General features: G+C 47.8%; 1 protein-coding gene across 1 annotated transcript in view; it reads right to left on the bottom strand.

Annotated features, from left to right (window-relative positions):
* STRBP (spermatid perinuclear RNA binding protein) overlaps positions 1 to 14,515 on the bottom strand; it is a 183,727-nt gene extending 169,212 nt beyond the window's left edge. The window contains exon 1 of the mRNA XM_061199958.1: positions 14,437 to 14,515. The gene's annotated coding sequence lies outside the window, so the exon portion shown is untranslated. The remainder of the gene's footprint in view (positions 1 to 14,436) is intronic.
* Between the last annotated feature and the right edge of the window lie 5,888 nt (positions 14,516 to 20,403).

The following is a 20,403-nucleotide window of genomic DNA, read 5'->3' as shown; positions in this document are numbered from 1 at the left end:
TAGTAAGGAAGGGGCTGTGCCCCATCTCAAACCAATCCTTGTCTGGGCACCAAATTCATCCCCTTAACTGGTACCCTTTGCTGCTCCTACAGCTACCCTCTGAGATAGGTGTGAGAGATGAGCAAACTGAGTTTTGATAAGGTTAAGTTACGGTTCAAGGTCATTTCAGCAAAGCATCAGAGGGGCCTGGGAGTTTAGCCCAGGTCTGGTCTTGGTGAGGCACTGGATGAATAGGAAGGTCACAAAAGGGGAGAGTCTGGTGGGGGTGAGGAATGGGGCTAAGGTCCCCACCAGGAAGGCTCAGATCCAGTGCTGGGCTCCAATCTTGGCAAGAGAAGTAAAAGCTGGGAAGGGGAGCTTCCCAGGGCTCCCCTCCACCACAGAAACACCACCTACCTGTCTGGTACAGCAAAGCTATTCTTAGGTCATACCTGCCACTGTTCCCCTTGGCCTTGGGCTCAGGGGTCTGCTGAGAGGGATGGAGGTGGGGTGCTCAGGGCCTTCTGGCATCTGGGGGAGCTCAGATAAGCTAGGGCTGTCACTGTTGACCTGCTAGAAAGCGAGCTGCCACGAACAGAGGCCATGCCTCATACCACTTCTCACCCACTGGGGGCATAATAAAAAATCCAGGTGATGGATCCTGGGTGCCAAGGGTGACACGGTAAATCTGGGCCCCAAAGTTCTTGGTTCAGCTCCTGGCTCTGTCACTAACTTTCCCTGGGGCTTTGAGCTTATTACTTTCCCCGCTGGTGCTATAATAGCTCCCCTTTAGGCTGTGGCATGATGGTGTGTGGGAAAGTGTTTTGAGATGTGGAGTCAAGAATAGCTGGTGCAGCCGTTCTGGAAAACAGCCTGGCAGTTCCTCAAAAAGTTAAACATAGAGTTGCCATGTGACCCAGCATCACACCCCTAGGTACACACCCGAAAGAAACAAAAACAGATATCCACACAAAAACTGGTACACGAACATTCATAGCAGCATTACTCAGCCCCAAAGCGGAAATAACCCAAATGTCCATCAGCTGATGAACGAATAAACAAAATATCCTTAAAATAGTAGAATATTATTCAGCCATAAAAAAGAATAAAGTACTGCCTACATGCTACAAAAATGGATGAAACTTGAAAACATTATAAGTGAAAGAAGTCAGGCACAAAAGGCCACATATATATGATTCCATTTATATAAAATATCCGCAATAGTGACTTCCCAGGTGGCGCAGTGGTTGGCACTCCGTGCTCCCAATGCAGGGGGCCAGGTTCGATCCCTGGCCAGGGAAGTAGAGCCCACATGCGTGCCGCAACTAAGAGTTCGCATGCCACAACTAAGGAGCCTGTGTGCCACAACTAAGGGGCCCACCTGCCACAACTAAGACCCAGTGCAACCAAATAAATAAATATTAAAAAGTATATATGTATCCAGAATAGGCAAGTCCATAGAGACAGAAAGTAGACTAGTGGTTGCCTGGGGCAGGGGAAATTGGGGGGAGTGATTGCTAATGGGTACAGGGTTTCTTTGGGATAATGAGAATGTTCTGGAAATAGTGGTGATGGGTGCACAACCTTGAGAATATACTAAAAACCACTGTACACTTTAAAAGGGAGAATTTTATGGTATGAGAATTAAAAAGAAGAGGAAGAACTGGCACTGACTTGGTGCTTACTCCTCCCAGCTCTGTGCTAAGCCCTTCCTGCATCTTACCTTAATCCTCCCAACAGCCCTCTAAGGGAAGGACTCTCATTATTCCTTTTTTGTAGATGAGGAAACTGAGGCAGAGGGAAGTTCAATAACTCGCCCGAGGTTGTACAGATCCTTGCAGTGCAGGTGCAAGGTCAGTGTGGACCCTGCGGTACTTTGTACCTTTCCCTGTGACCAGTCTCTCTGTCCATCTCCCCGACAAGGCCATGGGCACCTGGAGAGGAGATGTCTCATTCTCGGACACCCAGCTCAAGGCCTGGTTCTTAGACGTTTATTGAATGGACAGAGAATTGTGCTATCTTTGCCCTCTCGGCTTGTTCACAGAGAAATCGACTTCTCACAAAAGCACAGCATCCGCTGTGAAATCTTAAGGCTGCCAGTTGCCGCTTCGCACTCGCCCTGAGGTTGCTGAGCCGATAGGCAAGAACCACCTCAAATCGAGACAAAATGCATTTGTGGTTTTGAACGAAAGTCGTTAGAAGACAAAGTCTGTCTTCCAAGGCCAAGGTTGCTCCAATTCTGTTTACTTAAAGTAGAAAGAAGACAATCCCGCCCCAATGAGTCTGAGCCGGCTTGCAGGAAGGAGCGTTTTTTTGCTGAGTATCCACCACGAACCGCAGGAGAGAGCGGGCAGGAGACAGTGGGAGCCAAAGCAAACATTCTGAAGTCAGAGATAATGGGAGAAGGTAGGAGGAATGGGAATAGGTTTGGAGGCCAAGCAGGAAACAGGTCTGAAAGGAAGGGTGGGAAAGCAGGAAGCTTTCCGAGCTTTTATGAAAAGATGGCCCTTCTGAGTCTGGGGGGAGATCCGTTTGGAGCCGGGCTGGCTGAGACAGCACCGAGCCCACCCTGCTCCAGCAGCCGCCTCCCAAGCTGCCCCCTCCTTGCCATCCTGCACTGGGTCCCAAGGGTTCCTTCTAACAGAGAGATTGCCCCATCCCCCCGCTGCTCAAAATCCTTCCGGGGCTCGCTATTGCCTATCATTTAGAGAACCATCCAGATGAAGCGTTCCAGGCTTCTGTGTCCACACACCGGCCCCAGCCCTCCGTGTCCTTTCAGCTTTTCGTTGCCCCCTCTCTCTGTGGCACCAGGCTGGGATCTAATGCACCCAACTGCATGCTCTTCCCTAAATGATCTCTACCTTTCCCAGTCTTTGTATTTTTTCTTCTTCACAGCTATGTCTTACCCCCTCAAAGAGCATCTCGAGGGACTCTTTTCTCCACGGCTTAACTCTCCCTCAGGGTCTAGTCTGGTGCTGGCCATGCACCAAATCCTCAGTAATTGCCAGAAGAACTAATCAAGTAGCCAGAACGGTGGAGAGGGTTCTGGACAATCCACCTGTCTGGTCAGCTCTTTCGTAGCTGGATGTCTTAGGCTGGGGTTCCCGGGAAGCAGCCTCTGAGAAAAGGACTGGGATCCAAACGGTGCATTTTGGAGGTGAGCGTCAGTATAGCGTGCTTTCATAAGCAGGTCACATTCCTAGCAACTGGGGCTCCGTCCCTCTGGGGACTTCTAGGAAGTGGGATGAAACACCAGTTTGAGTTGCTGCCACTGCAAGGGGCAAGGACTCCAGGGTATTTCCCTGCCATCGCCCTTTCGTCTTGGCTGAGGGCAGTTCTGGGGGGTTTACTCCTGGGCACCTGTGGCCTGCTCCTGGCCACACAGCTGCTCACAGCAGGACCCCACGGGCAGGTTCCAGATGAGTAGGAGGGGTGAGGGTGTGCAGCTTCACCTTCACAGGCTTCACCTCCAAATGTGGGCCCCGCTCTCCTAGCCTCTGCACCTTTGCCTGTGCTGTTCCCATTCCTGGACCACCCTCTTCCGGGCCTTTCCCACCAGGAGGTGACTTCCTACACCCCTACATGGCCCAGCCACATGGTCTCTCTCCAGAGGCTTCTCCTGACCCACCCCGGAAGAGTCCGTGCCTCTCCCAGCGGCCCCATACCACCCACTCTCCTTATCACTTGTGCAGGAGTTCCCACTGCACCGACCCTGTGCTATCACTGCACCCACTAGTGGCCCCGGGGTTTTGTCTGCCTGCCCCTCTGGCCTGGGAGCCCCGTGAAGGCGAGGTCTCCATCTGGTTCATCTGTGTGCCTAGCACCCAGCAGAGTGGTGTCCAGTGAATGAATAATTGAGTGAATAAGCAACAGTAATCTCAAATATTTGTTGACTGCTTACTATGTGCCAGACTCTGATCTAAATTCTTTACGCATGATGACATTTAATCTACACGGCCACCCACGAGGGAGGCGCTATCATTATCTGCAACATACAGAGGAGGCATCCAAAGCAGAGAGGACTTCAGGAACGTGCCCAGGGCCTCACTGCTCTAAGTGGCCGAGTGGGGAATGATCGAGAGGACCTACCCTGGTCCCTCAGGAGCGCCACGCCCCCATAAACCAGGCGAAAATGGAGGCTCAGCTGGCCCAGGGCTCCTCCAAGCCACCTTGGGCTAGGAAGCCATCTGCTGAGAGGGTGGTGAGAAACGAGGCTGCAGAGAGGGACCTGGAGGCTGCCCTCCTGCGAGCCGGGAAACCTGCCCAGGTCTTAGATAAGTGGAGCTGAATGTGGGGTCCTGTGAGGAGCAGCCTGGGTGGGTGTGAAGGGTGTCAGGTCACATGATTTCTGGAAGGGCAGTTGTGACAACAGACTCTCCCAGCCAGACAGCTCCTTACAGGCTTCTAAGCAGCTTCTTATCCGTGATCCCATGTGCCTCTCATGGTCCCTTCCCCAACCCCAGTGACATGGGAAGAGACGAGTCTGCCCAGGGTCACAACAGAGCTGGGACTTCAAATTAGGTGTGTGTGACCCTGAGGGCAGTGCTCTTTCCACTGTGTCTCAGTCCTCAGTCAGGATGCAGAGCAACCTTGCTTTCCCTCAGGGCTGGCGAGAGAGAAGGGGGAGGGAGAGAGAGAGAGAGAGAGAGAGCCAACATTAAGTCAGGCTCTCAGTACGTACCAGAAAAACCTCATTCCATTCTCTTCACAGCCTTATGAGAAAAAGATCATTACCCCCTTTGAAAGTTGAAGAAACTGAGGCCCAGAGAGGTTAAGCAGCTCAGCCAAAGTCACACAGCATGGGAGCGGAGAGCTAGGAGGGGGCCAATTTGAAATGGCCCCAAAGCATAAAATCTAGCAGGTAGATAGGAGAAGAGGACATTGGAGGGATTGTAAATTAAGTTTTGCCAAATTGGATTCGGCAACTGCACTGTTTACCTACAACCTATTAATCTATATGCACTTCATTCCAGAGATCCCTCACACCACAGAACGGGAGACAGGCTGCCTGAGAGACCTGCAACTCAGACAATTCACCTTGCAGCAGGCATGAAGCATACAGCCAAGGTCATGAGTAAGAGGAGGATACCCACTGCTCCTGTGGCCAGAGGCAGCTGAACAGGCTGGCTGCCTACATAGTGGTCCCTAAGGCTTGAGCCTTAAGAGGTGCTAGGCTCTGTGCAGCAACCCCTGGGGGTTAGGGAGGGGCAGACGCATGAAGGCGTCTCAGAGGACAAGAAAGGACTTTGCTAGCCGCTGAAATCCCAACTGTTTCATGAAATTTTATTTGGCCTCTGGGGAAAGAACTAGCTGTGATCCAACAAGGGCAAAAATGCAGCTGCAGGAAAAAAAACTAGTCTCTCAAAATGCGAAGGCTTGAAGGTGCTTTCCAGAGATGGCACTGAGATAAATTCAGTGGTAAAAGAGACATCCGTTCGGAAGGGATGACCGTCTCGTGGGAATCACAGGTTTAGGAAAGATGTTTTTCTCAGTAATATGACAGTGAGCTTGCAGCAACTGTTCAAGTTGGCTGTTAAGGAGAGCTGGAATTCTCCTTATTACATTAGAAAGGTTTGGAATTAATAGGGAATCCACCATGCAGGGTGGAATGCACTTAACAAATGCCAAAGGCATTTAAAAATTGAAGACCAAAGGTTACAGTTGTATTTTATCTTTGGAGAGTTTCCCAAACACTCTCACTTGCATTAAATCACATGATCTGCAGAACCCTAACAGGGCAGGAAAGAGTGGCCAGCATTACACGTTTTCTTTAAACAAAACAAAACAAAACAAAACAAAAACAGCTTTTTTGAGATATAATCCACATGCCATACAGTTCACCCATGTAAAGGGTACAGTTCATTAGTTTTTAGTATATTCACAGAGTTGTGCAATCACCACCGCTATCTAATTTCAGAACACTTTCAAAAATAAACCCTGTATCCATTAGCGGTCATTCCAAATTCCTTCTTTCTCTCAGCCCCTGGCAACCACTAATCTACTTTCTGTCTCTATGGGCTTACCTATTCCAGACATTTCATATTAATGGAATCATAGAATATGTGGTATTAACGGGCTGAATTGTGTCTCCTCCCCACAAAATTCATATGTTGAAGTCCTAACCCTCAGTACCTCAGAATGTGACCCTGTTTAGAAATAGGGTTGTGTTGCAGACGTAATTAGTTAAAATGAGGTCTTAGGGTGGACCGTAATCCAATGACTGGTGTCCTTATAAAAAGGGGAAATTTGGACACAGGGAGAACGCAATGTGAAGATGAAGGCAGAGATTGAGGTGATGTTTCTACAAGCCCAGGAACACCGAAGATTGCCAGCAAACCACCAAAAGCTACAAGAGGCATGAACAGATTTCCTGAGAAGAAAGCAATGCTGCCGACACCTTCATCTTGGGCTTCTAGCCTCCAGAACTAGGAGACAATAAATTTCTGTTAGTTAAGCCACCTAGTCTATGGTACTTTGTTATGGCAGCCCTGGCACTCTAATACACAGGGTCTTTAGTGGCTAGCTTCTTTCATGTAGCATCATGTTTTCAAGGTTCATCCATGTTGTAGCATGTATCAGTACTTTATTCCTTTGAAGACCAAATCATATTCTATTGTATGGATTTTATTGTATGGATATATACCACATTTTATTTATCCATTCATCCATTGATGTAATTTGGGTCTTATTTGCTATTACGAAAAATGCTGCTATGAACATTCATGTACAAGTTTTTATATGGACATAGGTTTTCATTTCTCTTGGGTATAGACCTATATTTCTCTTTTCCAGCTGCGGAAACTGAGCCCCTATGAGACGACTTGCCCAAGGTTACCAGCTAGAGCATGGAAGAACTGCCCCTCCAACTTAGAACTGTTTGATTTCAAACTCAAAGGTCTTTCAACTCTATTAGGCTATACACACTCACATTCATGCAAACTCGTTCACACTTACACACGTCACACCTGCACGACAGATAGTTCTTTGAGCCTGTTGTTTTGCCCAGGGTGCAGAAGTTCAACAAAAGCAATCAAACAGAAGTGGTGCGATACTGAGGGAGATACTGAGATGTCCAAAGGATAAATAAGTCAGGACATTGATTTGAATATCACTGAGGGAAAGACCAAAAACATTTAAAGGGGTATAAAGAGGTTAGTGAAGAGCAAATGGCTCGAATGTGGTCTCCCGTAGGGCGCACACAACTTCTATTGATTGCGACCAAATGCAATTTACCAGAAGAATAGTATGCAAGTCAAAGATGTTTATGTGAAGAGAGCCGCATTTGAAATCTGTATGGGGCTCTGCTCTCACCATCCAGTTACTCAGTGAGGGCGGGAGCAGCTTACATAAGCAAACTGGCCTCTGATGGGGTGAGCGCAGGAAGATTTGATTTCACCGTTTCTGTGAGCGAGCAGGATCAGAAGCTATTCTGAGCGGCCTCAAAGGAAAAGCGCCAGAAATCATAAATAAAGAAAAAGTCAAGCGTGTCCAGTGGCCATATCAAATGTGACATTCCTCCAGAATGTGTGAACGTGGTATCTTTCAAGCTGCTGATTCTTTAAAAAAAATAGAAAATACCTTATTTCCCAGTGACCATAGCATTCACTACAGTTAAAACCTAACAGAAGGCAAAGTGATTTGGGGCATAAAGAAAAAAGTAGCATTTGGAGGAGTGCAAGATTCAGTCTTTCATTTAACAAATATTTATTTTTGACACTCTCTCTGCCTGTCTGTCCCCACTGTTCTCGAGTTTCTCACCTTGCTTCATTTTTTTCTTTCTTATTGCTCCCTGAGCATATATTATATTTACCTGTGATGGTTAATTTTATGTGTCAACTTGACTGGGCCACAGAGTGCCCAGACATTTGGTCAAACATTGTTCTGGGGGTGTCTGTAAGAGTGTTTTTGGATGAGATGAACATTTGAATCAATGGACTGAGTAAAGCAGGTTGTTCTCCCTAATGTGGGTGGCCCTCATCCAGTCAATGAAGAGACGAGTAGAAGAAAAAGACCAAGGAAGTGGGAACTTTGCCTTCTTGATTGTTTGAGCTGGGACATTGCTTTTTTTCTGCCCTCAGACTGGAACTTACACCATGGACTCTCCTGAATTTCAGGACTTTGGACTCAGACTGGAATTATATCACGGGCTTTCCTGGGTCTCCAGCTTGACAAATGCAGATTTGGGGAGTTCTTAGCCTCCGTAAATTGCACGAGCCAATTCCTTATACTAAATCTCTTGATATAGATAGAGATATAAATACAGATGATAGAGATAGAGATAGAGGTGTAGATATAGGTATATATCCCATTGGTTCTGTTTCTCTGGGGAAACCTACTATATTCCCATCTCCCCTACTGGAGTGTAAGCTATCTCACCTCACTTCAGGTGATGGCTCCAGCCTCCTAATTCATCTCTCTGGTTCTGCTTTTGCCTCCTCCCCAATCCATTTTCCACCAATTGGGTGTGTCATTCTCCTGCTTAAAGACATCAGTGTTTCCTCTGGGGTAGAGAGGGCCATAGAGTGAGAGACGGCCAGGCTCCCTGTTCTGGAGACCTGACTTTAGGCAGCCACAGATGGAGACATCTGACCCGCTCTCTGACTTAGGTGATTTGACTTTTCTCCAGGTGGCCTCATGTCTCAGGGATGCTCATCCGCATGATTTCAGCGTCACTCCCTTGGGTGAGTGATCCCTTATCCATCTGGGGGCACCTGTCAGCCAAACTGGGCCTCTCTCCCTCTTTCCTCCTCACCTCCCTCCAAGAAGGTAGGATTCACATGGGTCCAGCTCAGGCTCATCAATAGGTCAGCCCTGTCCCCAAAACCTGGTAATGAAATGAGCTCAAACGTGTACTCAGCTCATTTGCTGGCACACTGTAAGTGCTCAAAGATTTATTTAATAACAGTTTTACCGAGATTATAATTCACACACCACAAAATTCACCCCTTTAAAGTGTGCAATTCAGTGATATATTGAGTTGTGCAACAATTACCATTACCTGTTTTTCAGAACATTTTTATCACCCCAAAAAAAACCCTGTAGGCATTAGCAGTCCCCTCTCCTTTCTGCCCTCTCTCCAGTCCCTGGTAACCACTAACCTGCTTTCTGTCTCTATGGATTTGCCTATTCTGGACATTTCATATTAAAAAATATCATACAACATGGGGTCTTTTGTGTCTGTGTTCTTTAATTTAGCAACATGTTTTCAAGGTTCATCCATGTTGTAGCATGTCTCAGTAATTCATTCCTTTCTATTGCCAATAATATTCTATTGTATGGATATATCACATTCTGTTTCTATCCATTCCTCATTTGATGGACATTGGGTTGTTTCTGCTTTTTGGCTATCATGAAAAATGCTTCTGTGAACACTCATGTACAAGTTTTTGTGTGGACAAATGTGTGGATGTGGGCATATAATAGTAGTAGAATTGCTGGGTCATATGGTAACTGTATATTTTACTAGCTGAGGAAATGCCAAACTGTTTTCAAAAGTGGTTTTAGTTGGGAATTCCCTGGCGGCCCAGTGGTTAGGACTCTGAGCTTTCACTGCCGAGGGCTCGGGTTCAATCCCTAGTCGGGAACTAAGATCCCACCAGCCACACGGTGTGGCCAAAAAAAAAGTGGTTGTAGCATTTTACATTCCCAACAGCAATGTAGGAGGGTTCTAATTTCTCCACATCCTTATCAGCACTTGTTATTGTCTGTCTTTTTTGTTTTAGCCATCCTAGCAGAGGTAGCACATAATATTCATTGTGGTGTCTGGGGTAAATGTTGGGTACTCAGGAGTCCACCCAGCCTCCCTGTCGCCCATCCTTCACCATATTGCCCCATCTCAGCCAACTCTGCTTACACCTAGCATGCCTCATCCTTCTCCTGGCTCCATCCCTCACCTTCTTATGCACTGAGACACCCTTGTCTCCGTGCCCTTGGTGGCGGTCCCACTCCCAACTAGGCAAACATCTAGAACCAAGTACAGCCAACTGCCTGAGGAATATGGTTGTTGTCTGAAGCCTCAGGTGTTAGGAACCAATATTCTTGGCTACAGAGTCCAGCCCACATTAAGCCCAAGTACCCCATCCCTTTAGATACTGCAAGGGGAGGAGGAGTTAGCCCTGATTAAGGTCAGTTCAAGAAACAGTTAATGATGCATGGTGATAGTGGTAATACTGGTTAACATTTATTTGTTCAGTGCTCCCCATGGGCCTGGCACGGTGCTCAGCACTGACACATATGCTCTTTATTAATCTTTACAACAATCTTATGAAGGAATATAGTTATCATTTCCATCTCACCAATGAGGAAGTTCTGTTGAGAGGACAAATCACTTGCTCAAGGACACACACATGCAAACACTGTAATATAAACGCTGATCATCTGAGGCAGAATCTAAATGCTTACTTGGTATATAGTGCCTCCCTATGCTTCAGAGATGAATTAGGTGCGGTCCTGCTCTCCATTTCCAGGTACCAAAATCTGTATTAGTTTCCTATTGGTGCTGTAACAAATTAATGCAAACTTAGTTACACACAAACTTAAAACAGCACAAACTAATTATCTTATGGTTCTGGAGGTCAGAGTCTCCAGAGGGTCTTACAAGGCTAAAATGAAAAATGTGAGCTGGGCAGAGCTGCATTCTTTCTGGAGGCTCGGTGAGAGAATCCATTTTCTCATGTCCAATCTCTCTCTGCAGGCTGCCTGTGTTCCTTTGCTCGTGGCCCCTTCCTCCATCTTCAAAGCCAGAAATGGCTTCTTTCTGTCTTTGGTTTTCCAATAATTTTTCTAGGACTCTTAAGACTCTGCAACCATATGGATTTTTTTTTTTTTAATTTAGCTCCCCTGAGGACCAGAAAGGGCCAGAGCTACCAAAAAGGGATCTAGGTTCTCAACCCTTATTAAAAATGTGGAAGTGTCTTGACACATGCTACAACATGGGTGAACCTTGAAAACATTATGCTGAATGAAAGGCCACATGATGTATGATTCCATTTATATGAAATCTCCAGAGTAGGTAAATCTATAGAGACAGAAAGTAGATTCCTGACTGCCAAGGTTTGGAGGAGTTGAGGGGAAATGGTGAATGACTGCTAATACATACAGGGTTTCTTCATGGAGCGAGGAAAGTATTCTGAAATTAGTGCACAACTTTGAATATACCACTGAACTAGACACTTTAAAAGGATGAGTTTTGTGGTACTGTAATAGGGAAGAACAAATCTGACTCCATATTGGATGTTTCTTTTACTTTAATCTTTGTATTCTATTGCTTTTGCTACAAGTTAATCACCAAAGGGATGTTGCCTATAAGCTTAAATTATACATAATGGCCCATCTCTGGGAACCCTGCCACCCATGTAATGAGCATTAAGATAAAATACCTTTGTTTAGCTCACAGGAAACCCCCTTACCAGGCCCACATGTGAATGGCTGCAGGAAGGAAGAAATCAACATATCCCCTTCGGAGTCTGACTGGAACCAGGACTTTACCTCTTCCCCTTTTAGAAGCCTGAATTCTAACTCAGAGAAGATGATTCTTTGGGACACTGGTCCAGCATCTTCTCGGTCTGCTGGCTTTCCAAATAAAGTCGCTATTCCCTGCCCCAACAACTAGTCCCTAGATTTACTGGCCTGTCGTGCAACCAGCAGTACGAACTTGGACTCGGTAACAGTATGTGAATTATATCTCAATAAGGTTATTACTTTTTAAAATGTGATAAGTGTAAAAGGTGTTTTGAGACACAGAAGAAGTCTCTTAGTCAAGTCTGGGCTTTGGGAAAGGCTGTCCAGATGATGCTATGGTCATGGCTGAAAGATGAGTTAAATGTCAAATGAAGGAAGATGGAAAGGGTATTCCAGGCAGAGGGAACAGTGTGAATAAAGATATGGAGGTATGAATAAGCATGGCATCCCCAGAGCTCCCCTCCTGGGCCCAGTCTGCCTGGATCCAGGGCTTGATAGATGATTGTTAGACAGATGAATGGACAGATGGATGAACGGACGGGTGGATGGATGGGTGAATAGATAGATGGTGGATGAATGGATGGTGGGTGTATGGATGCAGTGGCAACATAGGCACACATAACCTAATTATCTTATCGTATCCAACACTTATCTCAGTCTTTATGGAGCACACCCTTGATGTTTGGGTCAGGAACTTAGGGAACGTCAAAGATGAAAGACACAGCATGCCCCCTGGGGAGTTTGCAGTCCTAAGTACAGAGCAAAGGGTCAGCTGTGGAGCTACATTACTCTTGCTGCTAGGGTACTTCCCAGGGGAGGAACCAATGGTTACATTTAGGGATGGACAGAGAAGGAGGAACTGGAGGAGAAGGTGGAATCAGAGAGATAGGCAGGAACCAGTCTGAGGTAGCCTCACCCCTTAGCTCTGCAGGGAAAAAGAAGCCATGAAATAGGACACCCTCAAGGTGGCATGCTGTCTGGGGAGGGCCCTGGCCTGGGACTTAGGAGACCTAGGTGCTTGTCCCTTTTCTGCGTTTGAATCCCTGTGTAACTATGGGCTAGACACTAACCCTCTCTGGACTCTACTTCCTTGTCTGTATGATGAGCTTGAAAGTTTCAAAGGCCCTTCAGTGAAACTGAGTTGGTGGAGTCTTGAGACTCAGCAAAGCAGGGGCAGAAATATCATTTCAAATTCGTGCCAGGCAGTGCGGGACAGAGGAAAGAGGAAAAGAGCATAATCCCGGGACTCACACCGTCCTGGACTCTCGTACAGACACAGCCCTCCCTAGACCCAATGTCTTGGGCAAGTGCCTTAACTTCCCAAGTCTAATTTCCGTCACTGCACAATAAGGTTATTAACGCTTATCTCATAGAGTTGTTGTGAGGATTTAGGTAAACTAAAAACTGTATGTAGGGCACTCAACCTATGTCAGTTTTTGAAAATGTTAATTCCCATCCCCTGATCTTATTTCTCTCTGTTTAGTGCACATATTTTAGGTCTTAATCTGCACCATGTTCCCTTTTCCTCTGAGAAGCCCTAGCACCAGGGTTGAACCCCAGCAGCCATATGAATATTACATAACCCTGTTCCCTTGGTCATAGCTGATTGGACCAAGGTGGTCCCCTGACCCAAACTGGGCCAATCAGATTGAATTTGGAATTGGGGCAAGAGACACCAGTCAGACTCTGCTGGGTGCTTGAGCCAGCAAGTGACACATTTGAGAGTCAAGTTTGCTTGAGGAAACAAAGGAAGGGAGGGAGAAAGGGAGAGAATGAGGGAGAATGGGAGGGAGGGAGGAAGGAAGGAAGGAAGGAAGGAAGGAAGGAATGTAGGAAGGAAGGAAGGGAAGATTTCTTAATGCCTTGACTTAATTTGATCAGCTACTAACCCAGGCTTTGGGTACCTCTCCTGAGACTTATCCCTGAACTGTCCAGGCTGAAGGCCTGACTGATGTCACCACATCACAGAGGGTCTTTCCTGTGGTCTGCCCCTGACAGGAACCCCTTTGAGGAACAGAGGGTTCAGGGGCAGACAAGAGGAAGGACCCTGCCAAGATGTGTTGACATTGGCCAGGAATGGCCTCCTCCTGCTAGGTCAGAGATTAACCAGGGGGTGTGTGGCTGCCTTAAGGACTAGCGATGACTCAGGTGGTACCTGTTGAGGGTTCCTCATGAGGATGCCCAGGACAACAAGGAAGACCGGAATCGAAGCCTCCTGACTCCATTTTGTGCAGACAGGGCCAGGAACACCCTTGAGGGTCCAGTGCAGTTCTGGTGCCAGGCCATGGGTTGCCGCCTGCCAAAGCTGGTGTGTTCTAGGGCCCCTGCACTGGGTCCTCCATCTCAGCCATCCTGCTCCCTGCCCTGCCCCACTAAAGTCTCTCTCCTACCTTCATCCCCCCTCCTGGCTGCCACCACCACTTCTTATTCATTCTCGGCTTCTGCCCTCTGCTTTCTTTCTGTGTCTCTTGGCTTCTTGCCTTGCAAAAACAGAGCTCTGCCTCTCTCCAGAGGCTCCCTCTCAAACCCCGAGAGAGAGGCATGTTGGCTCATTTGGTCACTGTTATCCATGCTGGGTACTGGGCTCCCAGGCCACTGGCTGCCCTTGTGTCAGGTACACACCTTAATCCAGTATGCAAGGGTGGGTCACCCAGGTAGCTTTATTCTAGAAGGGGCTGTGGGCCTGGCAGCTCCCAGAGCATGATACATCTTTCTCCAGTATACATGGGGAAGGAGCAAATGAGAGTGCGGAGGTGAATGTGCATTGAAAAGTATAATGGGCCTGCTGGCACAATATATTTATTATTTACAACATTAACAAGGCCATGATGTCACTACTCATGGAAGCTTTCCTTCCCTAGAACTTCTTGGCCAAGGGCAGTGGTTATCAATGGCCTGGTCTTTGATTTCCAAACCCCTCTCCAGGGAAGTTGCTGGGACACCCAGCCTCCCTCCACCTCCTCCCCTTAGCGCTGCTTCACCAAGAATCCTCCTTACCTGCTTCTCTGCTGCCGCTCTGGCTGCTCAGGGCTCTCCCGACAAGGCACGCAGATCCCCACGCTGCCTAAGTGCTCCCAGGTGCTTTCACTTTAGAGCTCCTGCTGCTGGGAACTTGGAACATTCCCATCAGCTGGGGAACCAGCTTCCTCTTCTTTTGAGCCCCGCCCACAGGGAGTTGGTCAGGCCGGCTATGGCCGTTCGTAACCTTCTAGCTCACATATTCTAGCCCTTTGGAGAGAAGGCCTCGTCCTCTGTCAAGATCCCAAATTCCAGAGAAAGGACCATGACTGGTTCAGCTGGGGTCAGAGGTCCATACCTGCACGATCAGCTACAGCCAAGGGCCGTGTCATAACCATCTCCATAGACAGGGACTGGGGAAGAGTGGAGGGGGTCATCCAGGGCCAAGCCTTCACACCAAGGAACCCGGCACATGTCACCATGCTGCCCTGTGCCACCAGGTCTCTGATCTCTCCCCGGCACTTGAGCCAGTGACCCAAGCTGGCAGCAGTCACCTGGATTCTCTGCTTCCTCCTGGAGCGTCCTGCCCACCTCGGGCCTTGGAGACAGACTTTCTTCTCTCCCCTTTTTCGTTTGAGGGCTATTCTTTACACTCCAGGGCTGGACTCTCAGGCCCCAAATTCCCTTCACGTGTTTTGGAATCCAAGGGGTGAGGGGCAGGAAGGGCAGCCAGTTTATCAGACAGTTGGCCCTGACATCCCAGGGTTCCCAGGCTGCTATGCGGCTTAGACCCCCTTCTCCTACTTCCAGTATATTCTTTTTTCTTCTTTTTTGGTAATAGCTGTCCTGAGATATAATTCACGTACAATACAATTCACCTGTTTAAAGTATACAATTCAATGTTTTGTTGCATAATTTGTATTCAAAATTATGAAACCATCACTACAGTCAATTTGCAGCATCTCCCTCCAAATCCCCATTAGCATCATTCCCTTTATTCACCCCAATTCCTTCCCCCGCAGCTATAGACAATCCCTAATCTACATTCTGTCTCTCTTTTTTTTTTTTTTCAATTTTTTTTTTTTGGCTGCGTTGGGTCTTCGTGGCAGTGCTCAGGCTTCTCTCTAGTTGCGGTGCGCAGGATTCTCTCTAGTTGTGGCGTGAGGGTTTTCTCTCTCTAGTTGTGGTGCACGGGCTCCAGGGCACGTGGGCTCTGTAGTTTGTGGCACGTGGGCTCTCTAGTTGAGGCGCACGAGCTCAGTAGCTGTGTCACACGGGCTTAGTTGCCCCACAGCATGTGGGATCTTAGTTCCCCGACCAGGGATTGAACCCACGTCCCCTGCATTGGAAGGTGGATTCTTTACCACTGGACCACCAGGGAAGTCCCTACATTCTGTCTCTATGTATTTGTCTATGCCTAATATTTCAGGTAAATGGAATCATACAATATACGGTCTTTTGTGACTGGCTTCTTTCACTTAAGATTTTCAAGGTTCATCCACATTGTAGCAGATATCAGTACTTGATTTCTTCTTATGGTGGAATAATATCCCATTGTATGGACAAACCGCATTTTATTTATCCATTCAGCAGCTGGTAGACATTTGGGTTGTTTCTACTTTTTGGCAGTTATGAATAATGCTGCTGTGAAGATTCATGTACAAGTTTTTGTGTGGACACATGTTTTCATTTCTCTTGGGTATATAGCTAGGAGTGGAATGAATGGGTCATACAGTAGCTCTACGTTCAACTTTTTGACGACCTGCCAGACTGTTTTCCACAGCAGATGTGTCATTTTGCTTTCCCACCAGCAGTGTACGAGGGCTCCAAGTTCTCCACATCCTCACCAACACTTGCAATTATTTGTCTTCTTGATTGCAGCCTTGAGAAGTTCTTACTGTCCATCCTCAAAGGCCTCGTTCTGAGGCCACCTCTTCCACGATCCCCTCCTTACTCCCTGGCTTCTTGCCTTGGAACTCCCCCACCTCCTTATGATTCCATGTAATGGGGCCTTTATAAAACTCAAATGATGCCATGGAAGGGCCTCATGCTGGGGCCAGAGTCAGAACCAGTTCCCCTCTGGCATGTGGTATGATTTGAACAGAGATTAGACAAAGCCCAAGCAAACCAGCTCTCCAGAAGCTGCTGTCACAGGTGAAAGCTTCCATTAGAGCTGTTCCTCTGGGACAGGGGGCTGGGCCTGAGCTTACTCAGGGCTTGATTGGTCTGTAAAACAGAAATTCACTCAGCACCATGTTAGAGACTTTTGGGGAGTGGGGGGGTGGTATTTGGCACTCATTCTCCATTGTTCCAAAAACAGCACTTTGATTTTTTTAAAGAAAATCCATTCTTCACCCTCTCTTAGTCTATTTGGTTTAGGTGGGCCTGGACCCATCCAGAGGTAATGGCCCCTGTTTGGCCAATCACAGTGAATGGTTCAGGGTGGTCACATGACCCAATCTGGGCCAGTGATAATCAGCCCTGGGACCTTTTCTAGATGAGCAAATGAGTCAGCAGAAACACTGGTCTTCAGAGGGGAAGAAAAAGAAGGGGATATGCAGAGAAAAAGCAGAAATGGGAGATTGGCTTCAGGGAAAGAGATCCATAGAGAGACATGGAGTCAGAGGCAGCCTTTTCATTCCTGTGGTTTCTGGTTATGCTTTCTGCAGTGGATTCTATGACATTCCCCCCCTTTTTTTTTTATAAATTTATTTATTTTATTTTTGGCTGCGTTGGGTCTTTGTTGCTGCACTCGGGCTTTTCTCTGGTTGTGGTGAGCAGGGGCTACTCTTCATTATGGTGCGCGGGCTTCTCATTGCGGTGGCTTCTCTTGTTGGGAGCACGGGCTCTAGGCGCACGGGCTTCAGTAGTTGTGGCACACGGGCTCAGTAGTTGTGGCTTGCAGGCTGTAAAGCGCAGGCTCAGTAGTTGTGGCGCACGGGCTTCGTTGCTCCGCGGCATGCGGGGTCTTCCTGGACCAGGGCTCGAACCCATGTTTCCTGCATTGGCAGGTGGATTCTTAACCACTGCGCCACCAGGGAAGCTCCCCCCGCCATTTTATAATACACCCCATTTTTAGTTGAATTTTTTTAAAAAATAAATTTATTTATTTATTTTTATATTTTTGGCTGCATTGGGTCTTCGTTGCTGTGCGCAGGCTTTCTCTAGTTGCAGTGAGTGGGGGCTACTCTTCATTGCGGTGCGCGGGCTTCTCATTGCCGTGGCTTCTCTTGTTGCAGAGCACAGGCTCTAGGCGCGTGGGCTTCAGTAGTTGTGTCATGCGTGCTCAGTAGTTGTGGCTCTCGGGCTCTAGAGCGCAGGCTCAGTAGCTGTGGCGCACGGGCTTAGGTGCTCCGCGGCATGTGGGATCTTCCCGGACCAGGGCTCAAACCCGTGTCCCCCGCATTGGCAGGCGGATTCTTAACCACTGCACCACCAGGGAAGCCCCTAGTTGAAATTCTTGATTAGTCAAGATTCATTCAATTTTACACAACAGAAGCTCAAATCAAATTAGTTTAAACAAGAAAAAGGGGATTTCCGGGCTCACAAAATTGGAAAACTCAAGGGATAAATCCAGGTATGGTGAAATTTAGGACCTCAAATTCTCAAATGACACACCAAGAAGCTGTCTCTTTCTTTGTGTTGTCTTCCTTGTTAGGTAGGTTTTCCAATGAGGTAGATAAAATGGCCCCAGCAACTCCAGGCTGTGTAGAGACCCCTGAAAGACAGCAGCTCTTTCCCAATAGTTCAGTAAGGTTGGAGACAGATTCCCATTAGGCCTTGGATCTGCCACTGCTGTCACTGCTGTTTACTTTCAGCCTAATGGGGCTGGGGGAGGGAGGGGAGGAGGAGAGAAAGAGGAAGAAAGGGCATAGCATTTGTTTAGTATCTACCAACGTGGGGGGTCACTGTTCAGCTCATTTACCTGTGGTGGAGTCCATTCACAGCCTCAGCTGACTGCCTAGAGGAGGGCCTATCCTGTTCAAAGAAGGCTCCTTCCTGTGCCTGAGACTTCCTGGGCTTGAATATGCAAAGACAGGCTGGGTTTGGGACAGGGCCTGAGAAGGTTGAATTGTTCTGCCTAGGAGAGTAGAAGAATTTGGGGGGGGGTAAATAATAATAATAATAATAATAGCAGCTGACATTATTAACACTCTTCTAAGTGCTTCCCATGGACTGCTTTATGAAATCCTCACCACTAAGCCTATTCAGCTTTTATTATCCTCATTAACAGATGAAATTGAAGTTCAAAGAGGTTAGGTAACTCCCATCTTATCACACAGCTGACAAGATGCAAAGCCAGGCTCACAGAGCCAGGCCATCTGGGAACAGAACTCTTGCATTTAACTACTGGACTATTTTGACTCTCAAGGAAGAGAGATGTGAAAAGGAAGATGAAGAAAAGAGCCAGAACTATTGTACAACACAGGGAATATAGCCAATATTTTATAGTAACTATAAATGAAGTATAACCTTTAAAAATTGTGAATCACTATATTGTACACCTGTAACATATAATATTGTACATCAACTATACTTCGATTAAAAAAAAAAAAAAACACTACAAGAGCCAGGATGAGACCGGGGAACTGGGTGAGGTAAAGGGGCCCATGAAAGCTTCTCAGGGGTAGGTTGACCAAAGAACTTTTAAGAACAGGATTGTCCAATGTCCGTTTGAAGTTGTTTATATCGTAGCACTTGAAACCATCCCTCTGACTTCCTTAAATCTCCCTCTGCCGGCCTTACACACAAATACCTTCTGTGGTGGGTTTCTGGTAGAAATAGCAGGAGGCGACGGCCACATTCCACGTCTCAGTCAGAGCTGTGTGGAAACAAAACAGCAGACCTGGGTCAGAGGCCCAATCCAGACACTAAACGAATTTAGCAGAAGTCGCCACTCTGATGCAGAGGGGAGTGTATCAAAATGTAAATCATTCCAGAACGTTCCAAAGCATTGGGGATATCTTTGCATTTCCACAGGGTATGGAATATAGATTTGAACTGATTTTTTTTTTTTTTTTTTTGGCTGCACCGCATGTGGGATCCTAGTTCCCTGACCAGGGATGAAACCCGTGTCCCCTACATTGGAAGTGCAGAGTCTTAACCACTGGACCACCAGGGAAGTCCCAGATTTGAACTGATATTTTTGAAATCATAAGGGATGGGAGGCTCCAGCTGACGAATCGGTTACATACATACATTGCTGCCTTAGGTGGGAAGGGTCCCAGGGCCTGGCATGTGGCTATACCTGTAGACGGGCCTCAAATGGCTCCTGCTATAAGGAGAGGAGAGGGGCAGGGAGCCAGGCTGAACTTGGCCAGGGACTTAAGAGAGAGATTCAGACCTGCCTAGTAAACTCTAATGAGGAGAAACTCTGGAACGCTGGGCCCCCCGGGGGAGGGCACCGCTGGCCGGGGCAGGGGCTGTCTCAGAGGCGGCCCTCAGCAGCAGCCAGAGCCAGAGGAGGGGGATGCAGGGAGCAGGGAGGTAAACTTGTCCCGCTGCCCACCTGGGCAGACTCAAGGCCACTAGGTTTCCCAGAGCAGCTGAGAGACGCATCTTGTCAGCTGCCAGAGGGGCCCGGAGCACGGCCAGGATCTGGCCGCTGCAGGGCTCTTAGGCGAGTTCCTGCAGCTTTTCCTTCCTCTTCTAAATGTTATGTTGGCTTCTCCGAGGCTCCCTTCTCCTCGCTGCCTCTTCCCGTCCTCTGCTTTCCCTCCAAGGCTGCAGCATCCCCTCTACCTGATGACGCCCAGGTGTCCACCTCCTGAGAGTCCCCGACCTCGTGTCCACCCCCCTCTCCCGGATTGCCACACACCCCTCACACCAGAGGCCCCGATCCACACTCCTCTCTGCAGCTCTAGGCATTGGGAGCAGGACTCCTTTCTTCAGCCCCTTCCTTTCCTTAGCCCCCACCCCGCCAGGAGAGAGCTAGACCTCGGGGTCAGGTCCCCCGATAGAGCCACGTTTATCAGTGGGTGGGCGCTGGGGGAATCCAATCCCACA

This window comes from Eubalaena glacialis, chromosome 9, assembly GCF_028564815.1.
Source record: "Eubalaena glacialis isolate mEubGla1 chromosome 9, mEubGla1.1.hap2.+ XY, whole genome shotgun sequence".
Lineage (NCBI taxonomy): Eukaryota > Metazoa > Chordata > Mammalia > Artiodactyla > Balaenidae > Eubalaena > Eubalaena glacialis.
This window is presented reverse-complemented; position numbering and strand designations above follow the sequence as displayed.